The sequence below is a fragment of the Dendrobates tinctorius genome, unplaced genomic scaffold (assembly GCF_039654945.1).
Source record: "Dendrobates tinctorius isolate UK_male_01 unplaced genomic scaffold, ASM3965494v1 ptg000158l, whole genome shotgun sequence".
In the NCBI taxonomy this organism is placed as follows: Eukaryota; Metazoa; Chordata; class Amphibia; order Anura; family Dendrobatidae; genus Dendrobates; species Dendrobates tinctorius.
Window position 1 is genome coordinate 18,481,722 of NW_027361825.1, and position 20,576 is coordinate 18,502,297.

The window sequence follows — 20,576 nt, forward strand, 5'->3', positions numbered from 1 at the left end:
CTGTAAGCTTTCCTGAAGAGGTGGGTTTTCAGGTTCAGTCTTAAGGATCCAAATGTGGTTGATAGTCGGAGGTGTTGGGGCAAATAATTCCAGAGGATGGGAGATATTCAGGAAAAGTCTTGGAGGTGGTTGATTCAGGAGCGAATAAGTGTGGAGAACAGAAGGAGATCTTGGGAGGACCAGAGATTACGTGAGGGAAGATTTTGGGAGATTAGTTCAGAGACATATGGAGGAGACAGGTTATAGATGGCCTTGTAGGTCAGTATTAGTAATTTGAACTGGATATGCTGAGGGAATGGGAGCCAGTGGCGAGGTTTGCAGAAGGGAGCTGAGGAGTAGTGAGGAGAGAGATGAATTAGTTTGCGGCAGAGTTAAGGATAGACAGGAGAGGTGCGAGAGTGTTAGCAGGGAGGCCACAGAAAAGGAAGTTGTAGTAGTCAAGGTGGGAGATGAGGGCATGCACAAGCATTTTAGCAGATTGAGGGTTGAGGAAGGGATTCAGAAAATATTTTTGAGTTGGAGGCGACAGGATGTGGAAAGAGCTTGGATGTGTGGTTTGAAGGACAGGGCAGAGTCAAAGGCAGAGGCAACGGACTTCCGGTACAAGGGAAAGCGTGATGTTGTTAATTGTGATAGATAGGTCTGTTAAGGAAGATCTATGAGATGGAGGAAAGATTATGACTTCAGATTTGTCTACATTGAGTTTGAGGAAATGAGAGGAGAAGAAGAAGGATATGGCTGATAGACACTCCGGGATTCTAGAGAGCAGAGAGGTGATATTTGGTTACGCTGTCCAAACATTCATCCACAGGTATCAGAGGACCCATTCCTCACACCTTTAATCCACTGCGACCAGCTTAATATGAAGAAGGCATCTATCCACAAGTGTCTGTGGAGTAGAGGTGTGCCTATAAAATATTCCCCACACCATTACGCCACCTCCACCAGCCTAATCTGGCACCTGAAGCAGTAAATCGATTCATGCTGCTTGTGCATCTCACCCTATCTCTATATCTAAGCTGTGAGCTATGAAGTCCTGTCACTATCCAGATTCATCACAAAATGGCTACTGTATTTCCTTCTGTTTTTCTACAAATTATGATGGTCCTTTCTGATTGTCAGGGCTATACCATGTGATAGCTGCACAACATTATGAGGAGGCCCACCTAGCTGTGCTTGATGTCATGTGATCCTTCTCTGATACAATGTTTAACATTGTATAAAATGGCAGCGAAAAGAGTCACAAATTGTTCGAATTTGCTAAGTCCAACAAATTCCCAAACATTTAACACAAATTCACTTTGAATTAATTTACTAATCTCTAGATGTAGCCCATCTATGTGACCAACCTGTCAATCACATTCCAAGCGATGATTCAAATCGATTGGAATGCGCTTGAATTCCGCATGTGAAAATCGCGCGAAAAACGCATGTTTTCCACGGGAAAACGCACGCGAATTCGCAATTTGCCAACTGGGATAGCTTTAATGACAGAATAATTGTGTGCCTAGGAGGCATGCAAAAGGGAGTTGACGGCCGTGTCTTTACGGTACAGATCCATCTCAATAACTCCATCCTCCCCGACACACAATGTTATATCCAAAAAATCAATCCTATTGGGATGCCACTGAAAAGTAAATTTTAGATTAAAGGAATTATTGTTAAGATGTTACATGAATCCAGATAGGCTGGCTTCATCACACTTCCAGATCATAAGAACAACATCATCCGTGTAACGAAACCAGCCTATCACTCTATATTTATTATGTTTTCACTGATATGATGTTTATTGGCTCTGATGTCTCATAATTTGTTATTAGCTATGGCTAATCTAATTCCCTATATGATGTTTCACTTTTATATTACACTAGCTGAAGAGCCCGGCGCTGCCCGGGCATAGGAACTAACTATGGTTAGTTATAACAAATTATAATGATTCTATCTATCTATCTATCTATCTATCTATCTATCTATAAAGCTGAGTGTAGATCCCGGCCCACTCTGCATAGCCACATTCACTATAATATCCCACATCATCCCATCAGCCAGAGCTACCGGACTATTCCCCCTAATATCCCACATCATCCCGTCAGAGCCAGTAAAAGTAGAATAGTGAAATTGCACAGAAACATGGTTCACTAAGATCCCAGGTTTTCTACTGATCAGGATGATATTCTCACTTATCTGCCACCATAAATATCACAGTCATGCTTTTCACCAATGGACAGGCACAAACCTTATACATTAGTACAGTAGAGAAACCTTCACACACATTTTCATGCACCGTCAACATGTAATTTGTCCGGCTGAGTTGCTCATGTATGTACAGCATCTGTATGCAGTATAGTATCATATTTAATGGGTTTTTATGGGAAAAGCATTGCGTGTTATATGGGTATATTCAGGTGAATTATGGGGAAAGTAGCACTTTAAAAAACTCACAGCATCAGAGCACAGTAACACATCAATAGTGCATAAAAGTGTCTGTGAGAAAATATTAAATCCACACGACATTAAATATGTGCACTTTCCTACATTCATGTGTGTCACTTACTGATACCACACGGGAGGGGGGGATTCATTTCTGTCATGTACTCTCTGCTCCTTTCTGGGGGACAGACGATGGCTGGAGCTTATGTTCCTGGGGATGCTAGATTTCTCCCACCATGTCAGTGTCTGCTGAGGTGTTGTCAAGTGGGAAAACTTGTGCATAGCAACCAATCACAGCTCAGCTACTTATAACCAGCTCTGGTGAAATGAGAGATGCTTAGTGATTGGTTGCAAGGAAAACTGTTGGTCATAGCAACCAATCACAGCTTAGCTTCTTTTGAACAGCTCTGGTGAAATGAAAGATGCTTCGTGATTGGTTGGTGATACACACACACACATTGATTTTTTATATATAGAGATTTGAGAGTTTTTCGCCTTTTTTTCTGTGCCCTCTTTTATGGCCGCCTCCTTGGTCTCCTTTAAAATGGCCACCGCTGTGCGCAGGCCCGCCTTGACCTCAAGCACCGCTTCATCTCCACTGTGGCTATCTTATGCACCATGTGCGCATGTTTGCTGATGTCACTGGGTCATTTTCCCATATGCGAAAATGGTACTGACGGCCATGGGGGAGAATGATATGTGCGGTGCAAGGCTTCCAGGACGCGTGCACTGCAGGTGCTGGGATTAGTGTCTGCTTATATAAACCCTGGGGATTCAGCATAATGCACCCCCTTTTGAGAAAGCTGATACGTGGTTTATCTTCCTCTTTGTAATCTTTTGCTCATTTTATACTTATATGTATTAATGATTTAATAAAATTACTATTTTTCATACTATTTTTTTTGTGATTTTTTGGTACTCCATCTTCTTTGTGTATTTGTATTATTGGGAGTATTCCACTAAACACCCATACTTGTATATGGTTTTTGTCTATAGGAAGTGAGATATTTTTTTCTCTCTCTTGACTATACTGGTATGAATTGCTTAATTTGGACTTCTCTTTAATAGATACTAAAACAGAATTGAGCTTATTACATAGATAAGGCAACAGAACCAAGTTTACTACATAGATACGGGGACAGAACCAAGCTTACAAAATAGATACAGGAACAGAACCAATCTTAATATACAGATATGGAACATAACCAAGCTTACAACATAGATACAGTAACAGAACTGAGCTTACAAAATACATACAGAACATAACCAAGCTTATTACAAAGATACTGAAACAGTGTCAAGCTTACTGGATGAAAAAAATATGCTTATTATTTATTCAGTAAAAATAGTATGTAGTTGTAGGAGGAGCCGTCCCCACTGTGTGCCCGGGCCAGAACCAAGGGGGCTGTCACCAAGGTTCCTAGGGAAACTGTTTCCAGGGGACAGAATTAGAGGACGGGACATAGAGAGTTCCAGAGAGTTTGGGGGAGGGACCAGTATAAAAAGGACTGAGGACGCCAGGAGGAGTGAGTCAGCAAAACGGGAGACGAGGAGGAAAGAAGCCAAGAAGCGCCAGAGAGCCAGAGCAAAAGCCAAAGCCAGAGCAGAGCGGGGAGAGCAGCGACCAGAGAGACTGCAGGGAGACTCACGGTGGACTGCAGGGAGACAGCACTGAGCCGTCCAACAGAGAGACAACGCCCGGCTCTGCCCCATGGGTGTGGCCCATCCGCTCCCACCCGCGGCAACCACAGCCCGACTCCACCCCATGGGTGTGGGCCGTCCACTTCCGCTTGCGGCAGCCACCGCCCGACTCCACCACGCGGGTGCAGCCCATCCATTCCCGCCCACGGCAGCATCCGCCCAACCACACCCTGCAGGTGCGGGCTGCCCGCAGCTGCCCACTGCCGTTGCCGCTCCACTCCAGCCCGCGGCTGCGGCCTATCCGTTGCCGGCCGCAACCGCCACCGCCCCACTGCAGCCCGCAGCTGGGGCCTGCCCCTCGCCTACCAGCCGCCATTCCACATAACTGCGGCTCGCCCCTGCCCGGGGGCTGCGGCCTCCTTCACCCCGCTGCCCTCATGGGGGGTTGCTCCGCCAAAGGACTCGCCTAAGGCCTGTTGCGCCCCCACCTCGCCTGGGTGTAGGAACGCCCGAAGACTTCACCAGTTCTGTGACGGAGTCAGCTTACGTTGAGTCATTTTCTTTAGAGTGGACCCTCTGGGTCGTGGCACCCACCCACCTAGGGCGAGCTGACCTTGTGAGGAACCACCCCCTATACAGGGAGTGTCAGGGGCAAGACCAAGGGGGTGAGCCACCACGACAGCTGGGACCAGACGGCCGACTCAGGTAGACACTAAGTACGAGTGTCTGACAACAAAGGACGTGCAGGAAACAAGACAAGACGTGAATTCAAGGTGTCTTCATTAAGGCAAACTCAGGGTAACATCAGGTGAAAAACGTGATAACAGGCAAAACACAGCAAGGTGCGTGCGTGGCACGCCAGGGTCCATGGCATGGTACGCGCCAGGTGTCACGCCAGGATACCGGCAAGGAGTCGATGGCATCGGACTCCAGACAGCTGGTGACAATCAACAGGATCAGGGCTTCAGGCTGCAGACATCAGCTCCGGACACCAGGCCGCAGTCATCAAGCTCAGGATCCCAGGCAGCGATTGGCAGGTTCCGGGCATCCGGCAGGCAAACCAGGGTTCAGGCAAGGAGGCACGACAGAGTCCAAGACATGGTGAGTGTTAGGGAACATGCCAAAGTCCAAGGCAAGGTTCCAGGCAGGGTGCGTGCTAGGGGCATATCAGGGTCCAGGGCAAGGTGCAAGGCACAAAGTTCAAAGTACAAGACAAGGTGCACGTGTAGGGACACGCCAGGGTCCAAGGCAAGGTCCTGCGCGTGCCGAGTGGCACGCCAGGGTCAGGGTTCAAGGCAAGGTCCTGCGCGTTCCAAGGGACACGCCAGGGTCAGGTTCAAGTCAGGGTGCGTGCTAAGAGACACACCAGGGTTCAGGCTAAGGCAAGGGCCTGCGCGTGCTAGGAGGCACACCAGGGTACAGGCTAGGGCCTGTGCGTGCAAGAGGCACAACAGGGTACAAGCTAGGGCCTGTGCATGCAAGAGGGCATGACAGGGTATAGGCTAGGGCCTGTGCGTGCAAGAGGGCATGACAGGGTACATGGCAAGACCTGCGAGCACTTTTACAGAAGCACGGGGAGGTATGCCAAGGAGCAGGCTTGGGCCTGTGCATGCTATTAGAGAAGCACGCAAAGCACAGTGCAGAGACAGCGTGGGTGCAAGGAAGCACAGAGAGCACGACTGGGGCACTGGCTAGCTGGTCGGGCTGAGGCACAGACAGACGGGCAAGACTGAGGCGAACCCGGCTGAGGCATAACAGGCGACTCAGCTGTCACTGGCTGACGAGCACGGCTGAGCCACAAACAGGCGGGCACGGCTGAGGCACAGACAGGAGGCTAGGAAGGCCAGGCGCATGCAAAGGGCACATGAAGAAACAAGACAAGGAAAGGCAAGAAACAAGTCAAAGCTAGACAAGGTACGGAACAAGGAGCGGAACGTAGGCAGAAGCACAGAGCGGGGTCAGAGAGAGAAAAGAGCTAGCAGCGGAGTGTAGGCCGAAGCCCAGAGCCGGGTCAGTGAGAGTAAAGGGCTAGCAGGGGAGCGTAGGCTGAAGCCCAGAGTCGGGTCAAGGGAGAACCTTGAGACTCTGTGACAGAGTCAGCTTAAGCTGAGTCGTTTTCTTTAGAGTGGACCCTCTGGGTCATGGCACCCACCCACCTAGGGCGAGCTGACCTTGTGAGGAACCACCCCCTATACAGGGAGTGTCGTGATGGCTCACCCCATTGGTCTTGCCCCTGACACTCCCTGTATAGGGGGCGGTTCCTCACAAGGTCAGCTCGTCCTAGGTGGGTGGGTGCCACGACCCAGAGGGTCCACTCAAAAGAAAACGACTCAGCATAAGCTGACTCCGTCACAAGATCCTCGCCGGCTGGGCGATCCTCACCAGCTGGGCCCAGCGGCTGCAACACCAGAGCATCGCCGAACAGCACTCCGCCGGACATCAGAAAGATAAGTGACACATTGGAACTAAGGACCCGTAGTCGACCATACCGCGGCTCTATAGTGACCGGCCTTTGCCGGTGTCATGATCTCAGTGCGGGTTTGACTCGCACATGTGGGGTTAATGTCTGGAACCAGTGCTGATGACTGGCACTTCTGAGGTTAAAGGTTATGATCCCAGTGCAGGCTTACCTGCACACCTGGGGCTCATTATTGTGGCCTCTCCCTGGTTCTGGGAAGGCTTCTCATGGCCTCAGGAAGCTCCTATCCCTGTCAGTTATACTTTCGCTTTTGGCAGAGTGTGTTGACCCCTGAGTGTGTTTGTGCTGTGTTCTTGTTTGCCTGATAACTTGGTGTATGACTTGGCCTGTTCTCTGGATACTGCTTGATGTATTCTGCTTGGTACCTTCTATGTTTGTTTGGCTTTGACCACTGCCTGTCCCCGACTATCCGTTCTGTCTCATCCCTGGTACTTTACTGTTATCTCTGTGTATGACCCGGTTTGTCTAACTTTGAGTATTCCTGTATAGTATTTTGCCTATCTCTGGCAGCAGGATGCTAAGCCCCACCCCCTTGCAGTCACATGACCGTAGGTCCTTCACTGCTCACTGACTTCAGCTTCTCCAGATCCTGTTTGCCTGAACAGAACCTGTGTCTGACCCCGGGCCCCTCTGCAGTGTGGTGAGTCTTTGCTCAGCGGTGACTGCACGCCGACCCCAACAGGACCGTGACAGCCGGGTTAGTCATGTTCGCATTATCAATGTACTGTATTCTTGTGATTGGTCCCTGCGAGGACAATTATTGTTAGCTTGTTTCTTGGTTGCTCAACACAGCCTCAAAGGCATCTATAGATATAAAAGTTACACCTTAAAGCCAAACTGTCTCACGCCTTGTCACTGCATCCCCCGTACCTGCGAGTACTACATTTGGCGTAGTCGGCAGGATGCAGTCTCCGAGCGTGAGCGGGGATGCCGCAGTCCAAAGGGTGGGGCAGCGTTGGCCCCTGGTCCAGCATTTCCTTGGGGGCCATGCTGAGAAACCTGCCTAGGTACTCCGGCGCCAATACCATGCTGTGGAGCTGGACGGAACGGATGCGAGGGTTGTTTAGAAATTATTCGATGACCCCCGACTTGGAAACTGAGGTAGCCCTTATGGCATTGGACGGGGAGGCCTGGGATTCCGTAATGTTGAGACCCCCAGGACAGTGTAACACCTTTGTGAGAGTCTTACAGATATTGGAGGAGACACATGGGGATCCGACAAATGTGGGGGAACTGAGAACCCGGTTGTTCAGTCATATGCAAGGGGAAGGGGAAACGGTCACCCAGTACATGAATGCTCTTCAGGAATTATACACGGCCATAGAGCGGAAGGACGGCGTAGGGGTGGGACCCATCGACCTCACCCTACGCGACCTTTTAGTGACCGGACTCCGAGACCCTCTGACTAAGCATGCCATGCGGGAGCAGGTCCAGGTAAACCCGCATATGGCTTTCTCTGAGGTGGGAAGTCAGGCGCGTGGGCGGGAACAGGAACAGGGGTTGACAGTCCCCATGGAAAAGGTCCGGAGCACGGAAATCTTCATGAATGCCATTGAAGAGCCACAATTGGTGGAAGACATGAAACGGGAGCTGAAGGATATCAGAGGCGAACTGGCTGAGGTGAAGAGAAGGGCCGAGGCCAGGAGTGAAAAGACTGGGGCATGCCCGGGACCCTAGGGCCCCCACAATCCCAGGGGCAGTCGGCCCCTGCGGCCTCAGAAATGGTATGAGTATGAAAAGCCTGGCCACCTCGCCCGAGAGTACCCGCGGCGTGTGGAATACCCACCGGCGGCCATCTGAGCTGGGGGGACGTCGCTCGGAGCAAGAAACCATGACGAAGGGTGGTGCATGTCCCGGGGTTCAGGTGGCGAGGTGTCCAGTGATATGGGCAGAGCTTGAAGGCCATGCCGTACGATGCCTAGTCGATACAGGGTCGCAAGTAACGTCCATGCCAGAGACTTATTTTCAGCGGCATTTTCCTAAAGCACTAAGACCCCAGTGGGGGTCTGTGATAAAGCTGGTAGCTGCCAACCAGCTGCCAGTTCTTGTTGTTGGAGTAGTCTGGATGCAGAATTCGTTATGCAATAAACCACTCGGCCGCCGAGGAGTGATCCTGACCCAGGGAGAAGCCAATGATAACACCCGGTGACCCTGGGTATGAATATATTGCGAGAGTTCGGCAGCATACTCCTGAACAAACCCACCCAAGAGACTCTGAGCCAGTGGGGCTCCCGCACGCCCCAAGGGTAGGTCTTCCAACAGTTGGTGCGGGGAGCGCGAGTCCGACAGGACTGCCAGGAGGGTGAGGCGCTAGGGAAGGTGATTGCTCCGGCAACCCCTCCGCTTTTTCTGCCACCAGGACAGACGGTGGTGGCCTTACTAATCCGGGCCCCTGTGCCCCTGGAAGGAGTGGAGATGCAGGTAGAGCCGAGCCTCTCAGAGCGCCTGCCCCCCGGAGTCCTGGTGGCCCGCACGCTGGCCACTGTGCGGAAAGGGCTGAAATGGCAAAACTAGTGAGACCCCTGGAGGAAGTGCTCCCGGCTCCGGCGTTCCAGCTAAAAGTGCAAACGGGCAACCCATGGACAGTATCCATCCAATCTCTTCAGACCTACGGGTCCTCGGCCGAAGAAAAGGGCCAAATCATCCTGGAAAAAATGCGAGCAGAACTCTCTGGCCTCACCCTGGCCCAGATACTCCAGGTAAAAACACTTCTGGGCCAACATCAGGAGGTATTTTCCAAACATGAAGATGATTTCGGATGTATCACGGCCATCACGCACGGTATTCCCACTGCAGGAATGGCTCCTATTAGAGAATGATATCGACAGATTCCCCCACAGCTCTATCAAGAGGTAAAGACTCTATTGGGCCAAATGCTGCGAAAAGGAGTCATTCGAGAAAGCCAGAGCCCTTGGGCAGCCGCCATCGTGTTGGTCCACAAGAAAGATGGCAGTTTGCGGTTCTGTGTGGATTATCGGAAGTTGAACGCCTGTACCATCAAAGACTCGTACCCGCTTCCCCGCATTGAAGAATCCCTATCCACCTTGGGAAAAGCGACATATTTCTTGACCTTAGATCTGGCCAGCGGATACTGGCAGGTGCCAATGTCGGAAGAAGACCGGGCCAAGACTGCATTCATTCTTCCCATGGGACTGATCAAATTCAATCGTATGCCGTTTGGGCAGGCCAACGCCCCCGGGACTTTTCAACGGCTGATGGAGCAGTGTCTGGGAGATCTCAACTTCGAGGCCATGCTGATATACCTGGATGACATCATCATCTATGCCGCTACGTTTGAGGACCACCTGCGGCGGTTGGGGCAGGTGCTCGGCCGACTGCAGAAGTACGGATTGAAGGTAAAACCCCAGAAATGCCACCTATTCCGGACGCAGATCGAATATCTGGGGCATACCGTTTCTGCAGAAGGTGTAAGACCATCCCGGGAAAAGGTCACCGCGATCCAGGGGTGGCCTACTCCTGAGATGGTAAAAGATGTACGAGCCTTCCTGGGGTTGGCCGGGTACTACCGTCGTTTCGTAAAGAATTTTGCGCGTCGAGCCCGAGCCCTGCAAGACCTGCTAAAGAGGGCCCTTGCCGGGGCAAATGTATGGAAGATTCAGTGGCGAGAACCACAGGAAGAGGCCTTCCAAGATCTTAAGGCCGCACTCTCGGATGCCCCGGTGTTAGCTTATGCGGATTTCTCGCAGCCGTTCATACTGCACACCAGGGGCTGTAGGGGCTGTATTGTCGCAAGTCCAAGACAGCCGGGAGAAAGTGATCGCTTATGGCAGCCGATCACTCCACGACTCCAAACGTAATCCTGACAATTACAGCACCTTTAAGAGCGAGCTCCTTGCGGTAGTGTGTGCCATGATGGAGCGGTTTGCAGAGTACCTGGCAGGCTCCGAGGTGGTAGTACGGACCGACAACAACCCGCTGGCCCACCTCGAAAATGCCAAACTAGGGGCCCTGGAGCAACGATGGGTAGCCCGGACGGCCAAATTCAAATACAAGATCATTTACAAAACAGGATCGGAGAATGTACATGCTGACGCGCTCTCCAGGATCCCACGTACATCTCCAGGGTGAAGCCGAGATGACGAATAAAAGGAGAAGAGACGCCGTTCGCTCTAGCCCCCACCGAACTCACCGCCCTCACCCAAGAACAATCTCACATAGGGCCCGCTGGGGGCATGCTAGAACAGTCCCGGGATAAATGGATCCAGCAGCAGCAGGAAGATGAAGAAATTGGGCCACTGCGTCAGTGGGTGGCCACAGGCCAACTACCTAAAAACACTCAGCAGAAAACGTTAACCCAGGATACCTTATTAATGTTATGACAGTGGGAAGAATTGGTGATCAAACAAGGACTATTGTACCGGAAAACAGTATCACGGACAACATCAGCAATCACTTGGCAGGTTGTGGTACTGGGAGCCCAACTCAGCGGGCTTGCCCGTGAGGCCCATGAGAAGGGGGCACATTTTGGGGTGCAAAAGACATTTCTGTGGCTGCAGCAAAAGGCCTACCACCCTTGCTTGCAGACCACTGTGGAAGAAGTTTGACGTGCCTGTCGCCTATGTGAACTAGCTAAACCACCTGTGCAGCGGGCTCCAGTCCAGACCATTGTTACAGCAGCGCCCCTTGAACTCTTGATGGTGGGCTACGTGAGCATTGGCCCGGCATACCAAGGGTATGAGCACTGTCTTGTCATGGTGAACCATTTCACCAAGTTCGCCGTGGTGACCCCTACCCGAGATCAGACCACAGAATCAGCCGCCTATGCGATTTGCAAAAACTTTAACCAAGTTTACGGCTGCCCCCAACAGATCCATTCAGATCAAGGCGCGTGCTTTCTGGGAAAAGTCATGGAAGAACTACATTGACTGTATGGCATCGACAAATCCCATACCACTCCGTATCACCTACAAGGGAATAGGACCTGAGAGCGATTTAATCGAACATTGATTCAAATGTTGCGCACCCTGGAAAATGACCGTAAAGCCCGCTGGCCCGAATATGTCCCTGAACTGGTATGGGTTTATAACAACCGGGTGCACCGAGTCACCGGGTACACTCCCTACTCGCTGCTATTCGGCCCGGGAAGGCAAAGGAATTACGGAGGTAGAGTTGAATCCGGAAGAGAAACAACCATGGACAGGGGTCTCCTCGTGGGTCCAGAACCATCGGCATCGGTTGCAAACCTTGCACCGAATTGTACACACCAAGCTTCAGGACCTGGAACACCCCGGGGGGGGGGGGCGCTGCCTCAACTCATTGACTTCCAGACCGGAGATCGAGTACTCGTGCGGGATCAGCCCCCTCAGCACAAGTTAGACCCCCGCTGGGAATAGGATCCCTATCGGGTATTGCGCCGGATAAGCCCCGATGGGCCAGTGTACGAGATACAATCAGAAAAAGACACGGACCTCCCCACTCGTACCGTACATCGCAATATGTTACGACCCTGTACGTCCGCAGACCCTGCACAACCTGAGGCCCCTCCTCAGGTCCCAGAACCCCCACCAGCAGTCTGGGATGAAGACGACGAAGAAGAACCCCAGACAGTACAAACGGACACTTCAGGAGGTGATACTCAGGTGGACCAAGTCGATCAACCAGGCCCGGTCGACCCGCCACTTTCCGCCACCCCAGAAGACTCCACCGCAGTCGGACCACGGCGCTCCGAGCGAACGACAGCTGGAAAGCCCCCGAGCGCTACGAACAGGACCAGTTCATATGGCAAAAGAAACTTTCACTGCAGAAAATCAGCCCAGGCCTCCCTAAGCCCTCGCCCGAGGACTGGCGAGCATACAGGATTTTTATTATTATTATTATTATTTATTTATATAGCACCATTGATTCCATGGTGCTGTACATGAGAAGGGGTTACATACAAATTACAGATATCACTTACAGTAAACAAACTAGCAATGACAGACTGATACAGAGTGGTGAGAGGACCCTGCCCTTTCGGGCTTACATGCTACAGGATGGTGGGGAAGGAGACAGTAGGTTGGTGGGTTGCAGCAGTTCCGGTGTTGGTTGAGGTGATATCACCGGTAGTGGTGAGAGAGAAGGAGGTAGCGGGGTCATTGCAGGCTGTAGGCTTTCTTGAAGAGGTGGGTTTTCAGGATGGAGGAGTGTAGGAGGAGCCGTCCCCGCTGTGTGCCCGGGCCAGAACCAAGGGGGCTGTCACCAAGGTTCCTAGGGAAACTGTTTCCAGGGACAGAATTAGAGGACGGGACATAGAGAGATCCAGAGAGGTTGGGGGAGGGACCAGTATAAAAAGGACTGAGGACGTCAGGAGGAGTGAGTCAGTAGAATGGGAGAGGTGGAGGAAAGAAGCCAAGAAGCGCCAGAGAGCAAGAGCCAGAGCAAGCCAGAGCAGAGCGGGGAGAGCAGCGACCAGAGAGACTGCAGGGAGACTCACGGTGGACTGCAGGGAGATGGCACCGAGCCACCCAACAGAGAGACAATGCCCGGCTCCACCCCGTGGGTGTGGCCTGTCTGCTCTCGCCCGCCGCAACCGCCACCCGACTCCACCCCGCGGGTACGGCCCGTCCACTCCTGCCCGTGGCAGCCGCCACCCGACTCCACCCTGCGGGTGTGGCCCATCCGCTCACGCCCGCGGCAGCCGCTGCCCGACTCCACCCCTTGGGTGTGGCCTGTCTGCTGCTGCCAGCGGCCGCCGGCCGACTCCAGCCCGCGGTTGCGGCCTGCCCGCAGCCGTTGCCGCTCCACTCCAGCCCGCGGCTGCAGCCTATCCGTTGCCGCCCGCAGCCACCACCGGCCCGCTACAGCCCGCAGTTGGGGCCTGCCCTTCGCCCTCAGTGGGACTCTCCACACAGCCCCGGGCTGTGCCCACGGCCTACCAGCCACCTCTCCGCATAACAGCGGCTCGCCCCTGCCCGGGGGGCTGCGGCCTCCTTCATCCCGCTAGGAGGCGGAACCCCGCTGGCCTCACGGGAGGTTGCTCCGCCAAAGGACACGCCTAGAGCCTGTTGCGCCTCCACCTCGCCTGGGTGTAGGAATGCCCAAAGACTTCACCAGATCCTTGCCGGTTGGGCGATCCTCGCCGGCTGGGCCCAGCGGCTGCAACACCAGAGCATCGCCGAACAGCACTCCACCGGATATTAGAAAGATAAGTGACACATTGGAACTAAGGACCCGTAGTCGGCCAAACCACGGCCCTATAGTGACCGGCCTTTGCCGGGTTAGTCGTTTTCGCATTATCAGTGTATTCTTGTGATTGGTCCCTGCGAGGACAATTATTGTTAGCTTGTTTCTTGGTTGCTCAAGACAGCCCCAAAGGCATCTATAGATATAACAGTTACACCTTAAAGCCCAAACCGTCTCACGCCTCGTCACTGCATCCCCCGTACCTGCGAGTACTACATTGTGCTGGAAAGAAGTGTCTAACATAAGCATTGCATGTTGTACAAACACTTCTATCGCACTCAGCAAACAGTAAATGTTGTACTGACAGAATCATGTGAAGGCTGCATGATAATTACATATTACAGACCCTTGCACTCCACCTATTAGATACTTTAATACATTAAAAATATTTCACCCTCCCACCCCTAAAAAATTTATTCAAATGGATACATGTGGTATTGATGGAACATAATCACAGATAAATCCAAATGTAAAAACATGCATCAAAAACAGAAAACAATTAACATACAGTTGTATCCATTTATTTACAATGTACCTGGACACAAATTTAGTGTAAGGGACTGTTCACATTGCCATCTCAGCATGTGTTAAGATTCACTTTTCTATTAAAAAGTGTAAGATCTCCACCGGACACGTCGTTGAGGAAAATATGTATAATCGATGTAGGTAGCTTCAGTGATTTAAACCCAGGAAAGCATGCTCCAGCACATATACTGCTGAGAGAGTTAATAGGGCATCTCAGAGTTGGGTTTTACAAGCAGTCAAAAGAGAAGGGTGGGAATGACTGCTCACATATCCCAACTCTATGGGCGTGGTTTGGCAGATAAAATGGAGACCAAGTGTCTCATTTAGTGTCTGGGTCTGGAGATGTGTGGATCTTGTGTGTGTTGGTCTGTGCTAAGGCCTTAAGAACTGGTCACTAACCTGAGCAGGCAAACCTGCAATATTAGATAACAATAAAGTCTGAACAATATAAAATAATTACACCGAGAGGGAGACGTCCCCCATCTCATTAGCGGGACCAGTATATCCCCCATAGGACACTCTTATATAATCTGAAAACACCTGATAAACACAGAGTGATTGTTCACAAGTTTTTATATGAAAAAACATATGCAATTTTATTAACACAATACAATACATATACTACATTCATTAGTATCCGACAAAAGGTCTATATGATAAGGACTGAAGGTTACACAAAATGGACAATGTGTCCAGACATTATGTACTAATACAAGGTGGGGGAGTAAAAAACAGCTGGTTATTAAAAATATGTAGAAAGGCGGCCCAAAGTGCCAAAAAGATAAAATTACTGGCTACATTCCATCAATATTAGTGACTCAGTGGTGCTCTCAATATCCATTACGCATAAGCTGCCTACATGTATAAAAATAATCACTATCCAGCATGAGACTTGCTCTTACCCATTGTACCTCAGTCCAGGACACACAGTGCCACAGCCCCAACGCGCGTTTCGTGTTGTCTTCTTCGGGGGGCCATGTGTCACATTTGTACAGCAATCATGTACAGCACCATGGAATTATTGGTGCTATATAAATAAATAATAATAATAATCTGGGGCTCCACACTAGATCTCACCCCGTGGGGTCAAAATGATCACAAGAACGGTGAGCAAAAATCCCAAAACCACACGGGGGGATCTAGTGAATGACCTGCATAGAGCTAGGACCACCGTAACAAAGCCTACCATCAGTAACACACTATGCCGCCAGGGACTCAGATCCGGGCCTGTCTGAAGTTTGCTAGAGAGCATTTGGATTATCCAGAAGAGTATTAGGAGAACGTCATATGGTCTGATGAAGCCAAAGTAGAACTGTTTGGTAGAAACAAAACACCATACCTATTGTGACGCATTGGGGTGGCAACATCATGCTTTGGGGTTGTTACTCTGCAAAGGGACCAGGACGACTGATCCGTGTACATTAAAGAATGAATGGGGCTATGCATTGTGAGATTTTGAGTGCAAACCTCCTTCCATCACCAATGGCATTGAAAATATGGATGGATTTTTCAGCATGATAATGATCCCAAGCACACCGTCAGGGCAATGAAGGGGTGGCTTTGTAAGAAGTATATGAAGGTCCTAGAGTGACCTAGCCAGTCTCCAGATCTTAACCTCATAGTAAACCTTTGGGGAGATTTGAAAGTCCGTGTTGCCCAGCGACAGGCCCAAAACATCATTGCCTTAGAGGAGATCTGCATGGAGGAAAGAGTCAACATACCACTAACAGTGTGTGCCAACCTTGTGAACACTTACAGAAAATGTTTGACCTCTGTCATTGCCAACAAAGGATATATAACAAAATATTGAGATGAACTTTTGTTAATGACTAGTGATGAGCGAGCAGGCTCGGTAATGCTCGTTACTCTCCCGAGTATCACTGTTCTCGCGGTAGTACGCGAACGCCGAACATTTCTGGGATTATTCAGCGAGAGCTTGTGTCTCCGCCCTCCAAGTTTGGCGCTCTTTAGAGTGCCAATCAACATGCAGGGATTGTTTGCCACGCGCTGTATTGCCGCAGCCATCTTTGTTGTGATATTACAGTGATTGGCTGGCCGCACAGCGTCATCATGTCTATAAGAGACCTGTCACCGCCCTGCTTGTCACAGTCATGTCCGGAATCAGACAGCATAGGGAGAGCTGCTGCTGACATAGGGTCAGATTTGGGGGTTTATAAGATAGTGTGTGTATACCATCATAGAATACACAAATCCAGCTAAACCAAAAGTCCTTCTAAGGACTAAGTACGGGGTATATAAATTGCAGTGCTAGGTAGGCAGGGTAGTGTATGTGGCTATATACATATCAGTGCCAAGCATGCAGGCACTGTATGTGGGTATATAGATATCATTGCATCAAGAGGGTCCATTCCATTACATTCTGCTGCTGCTGCCTATTACATATATTGACCGTATATACCTAGCCCCAGGTATCAGTGGCCAGGAATATTTTTTTTTGCATCTTAATCCTGATTATTTTATTCCAAAGCAATCCAGAACTCCTTTTTTTTCCATTTGCTCGTTGACTCTGCAGACTACAGCCAGATCCTTTTCATAGTACAGCGTGAAAATCCAGCAATTTTAAATGGGTTAGCCCGTCCCAGGCATCACATCTGAGTGCGCTGAAAAATCTGGCAATTTTTATAGTACTATAGAATTTTTTTGGAGTGTCTTATACACCATTTTGCTGCCAAAAGAATATTTAGCTACAGGGCAGATATTTTACACTGGGTTTTGTCCGCCACACAGATCGCATATCATTGCGCTCAAAATGTTGCTATTTCAGGCATCCATAGAATTTTTTTTGTTGTGTCATAGCCTACTTATTGAAAAATAAAATACAGGGCAGATATTTGAAAGTGGGCTCTCTCCGTCAGATGCCTCATCTATCTGTGGCCTACAAATTGTTGCACTTCTGGCCCATATTTCACTGTATTTGCTGTCTCTTACACCAGTTCTATAGACTATTTTGGGGTAAAAAAAAAAAATACAGGCCACATATTGAACAATGTTGTATCTCCGTCAGACGCCTGATCTATCTGTGGGCTACCAATTGTTGCATTTCAGGCCTACATTCACATTTTTTTTTGTGTGTCTTACCCTAGTTTTATAAACTATTTTGTTGTAAGAAATAAGAAAATGCAGGCCACATATTGAACACTGTGGTATCTCCGTCAGACGCCTCTTCTATCTGTGGGCTAAAATTGTGGCATTTGAGGGCTCCATTCAACTGTTTTTGCTGTGTCTTACCCTAGTTCTATACACTATTTTGGGGTAAAAAATAAAAAAATGCAGGGCACATATTGAACAGTGGGGTATTTCCGTCAAACGCCTCTTCTATCTGTGGACTAAAAATGGTTTCATTTGAGGGCTCCATGCTACTGTTTTTGCTGTGTCTTACCATAATTCTATACAGTACTTTTCTGCAAGAAAACCAAAATACAGGCCACATATTGAACAGTGTGGTATCTCCATCAGACACCTGATCTATCTGTGGGCTACAAATTTTTGCATTTCAGGCATACATAAACCTCTTTTTGCTGTGTCTTACACTAGTTATATAGACTATTTTGGTGTAAAAAATAAAAAAATACAGGCCATATATTGAACAGTGTGGTATCTCCGTCAGACGCCTGATCTATCGGTAGGCTACAAATTGTGGCATTTCAGACATTCATTCCACTGTATTTGCTGTGCCTTACTGCTACACCCGGTCCCTGTCCTGGTGCTGCGCCCAAGTCTGCCGCTGTTGCACCTGGCCCCCGTCTTGGCGCTGCGTCCAGGCCTGCCGCTGCTCTCTGTTCTGGGCACTCACCTCGAGCCTCTCATGCTACTGCTCAGCATTCTGTCCTCCCTCCTGCCTCCTCCTCCTGGCGTCCTGTGAGGAGATCTGTAACTAAGGCTATTAGGGCACGCCCGCCAGCTCTCTTGCCTTCTTAAAGGGGCGGCGTGCATTATTCAAAAAATGCAATCAACAAATGGCAGCGCACTGGCTGCTATTTCTGGCCTCTCCTCCATATGGAGAGCGCCGAGTATCTATCGTTGCTACATCCGGTTCTCATGCTAACTTGTCTGCACTGCATCTGCAGTCTCTGTGCATTGTCTAATGCTCTCTGTTTCCACAGCATATCAGTATCCTGTGTTACCTGGTTATATCAGCAACCATCTGGGCCTAAGCCATCCCGTTCCGCCTACAGCCATCTGAGTCCAAGGACTGTGTGAAGGGCACTGGAAACCGATTCCTTACTAACTAACCGGATCCAGGACCCAGCGCATTATGGACTCTGCTGTAACTTTTGTTATCCCTTTTGGTCCCGCTGGGACAGCTGCCACGTGTTCGGGGTCTAACTGGAGGTAGCACCTGTGTCCTCCGGGTATTCCATTCTGGCCCTGCCTGAGGGGCTTTACTACGGGTGCCCGGGGCTCACTAGTCACGCCCCCATCGGAGCCCCCCGGACCGTGATCCCGATGTTCCACTTAAAAAATAAAAACGAATGTGAACTTCACCATCTCTGCCTCCGCTTCCATTCGTTACACCTAACTTAGTTATTGACACCAGTTTGACAACAAAAATAAATTTTTACCTACATTCCAGGTATTTTAAAGTGTGGTTTTCCAGCACAAGTATCACATGCAAGTTTGCTCCCTATTCAGCCATTTGTAGTGAACGTGGAAAATATTGTAGTCCATTTAAAATGGGCAAGGCGCATGGCAAGGGACGGGGAAGTGGACGTGATGGTGATGGTGCATGCAGAGGCCGAGGCCGTGGGCAAGCTGAAATTGTGCCACAACAAACACCGACATCTTCAAGCATGACCTTCCTGGCCGAATTCGTACAGCACTATTGAAACCAGAGCAGTGTCAAAAGGTTGTTGGTTGGATAGCGGATAATGTTTCCACTCACTTTTCCACCACCACCAGCATCCTGTCTTCCACACGGTCAAGTCTGAGAAGCCGTGAGTCTGAACCGCATATTCCTCACCCTGATCCTCCTTCCTCCCACCATTACGAGTGACCGGAGACAACTGATCCCACACTTGGACACTCCAAAGAGCTGTTCACTTTTCCATTTATAGATTCAGGCCTCTTGCCTGGTCCACTTGAAGCGGTGCAAGATGATATCGCATGTAGTGATGCCCAAATATTTGAGCAGCCACGTTCACACGAAGGTGACGGTGGGAACGTGTCACAACAGGTGGACGATGATGAGACACAATTGCCAGAAAGTCAGGAGGAGGACCAGGTGCGGAAGTGGAAGACGAGGTGGTGGAGGATATAGTAACTGACCCAACCTGGCAGGAGGACATGCAGAGCAAGGACATCATCACACAGGGGGAGGGAGGCATAGCACCCCAACAGGAAGGAAGAAGCAGTGTGATGTCCGCAGACAGAAGGCGGGCAACCATTCCTCGTAACACCAACACGACGGAAGTTGGCAGTACAACTGTTAGGTCTTCCCGAGTTTGGTTGTTTGTTTTTTAAAGACTCTGCCAATAACTCCAAACAGGCCATTTGCACCACCTGCCATGAAGCATCATCAGGGGTAGCAAAACTATCAGCCTGATCACCACCAGCAAGATCAGGCATATGGCAGCAAAACACCCAACTCTGTGGGCCGAAAACCAGGCTGCAGGAACAGTGTCTGTGGGTGAAAACACTCTTCTTCCACTGTTGTGCGTGCAAACCAATCCCCTGTCAATGTTTCATGCAAAGATGCATCCCGCCCTGCACCTGTTGTTGTCCACACTTAACTACCACCATCATCAAGCACGTCCACGTCCTTGTCCCAGCGCAGCTTTCAGTTGACCATACCCCAGTCATTGGAACGCAAGAGTAAATACGCAGCCAATGCCACGCAGGCCATAGTACTAAATTCACAAATTTCTCGTCTGCTTGGACTTGAAATGTTGCCTTTTAGGCTCATGGAGACGGAAGCTTTCCACAACCTGATGGCGGAGGCTACTCAGTCCCCAGCTGTCACAATTTCTTAAAATAGAATCATAGAATCGTAGAGTTGGAAGGGACCTCCTGGGCCATCTGGTGCAACCCCCTGCTCAAAGCGGGATTTGCTAAATCATCCCAGACAGATGTCTGTCCAGTCTCTGTTTGAAGACTTCCATTGGAGGAGAACTCACCACTTCCTGTGGCAGCCTGTTCCACTCATTGATCACTCTAACTGTCAAAAAGTTTTTTCTAATATCTAATCTGTGTCTCCTCCCATTCAGTTTCATCCCATTGCTTCTAGTCTTTCCTTGTGCAAATGAGAATAAAGATGATCCTTCTACAATGTGACAGCCCTTGAGGTATTTGTAGACAGCTA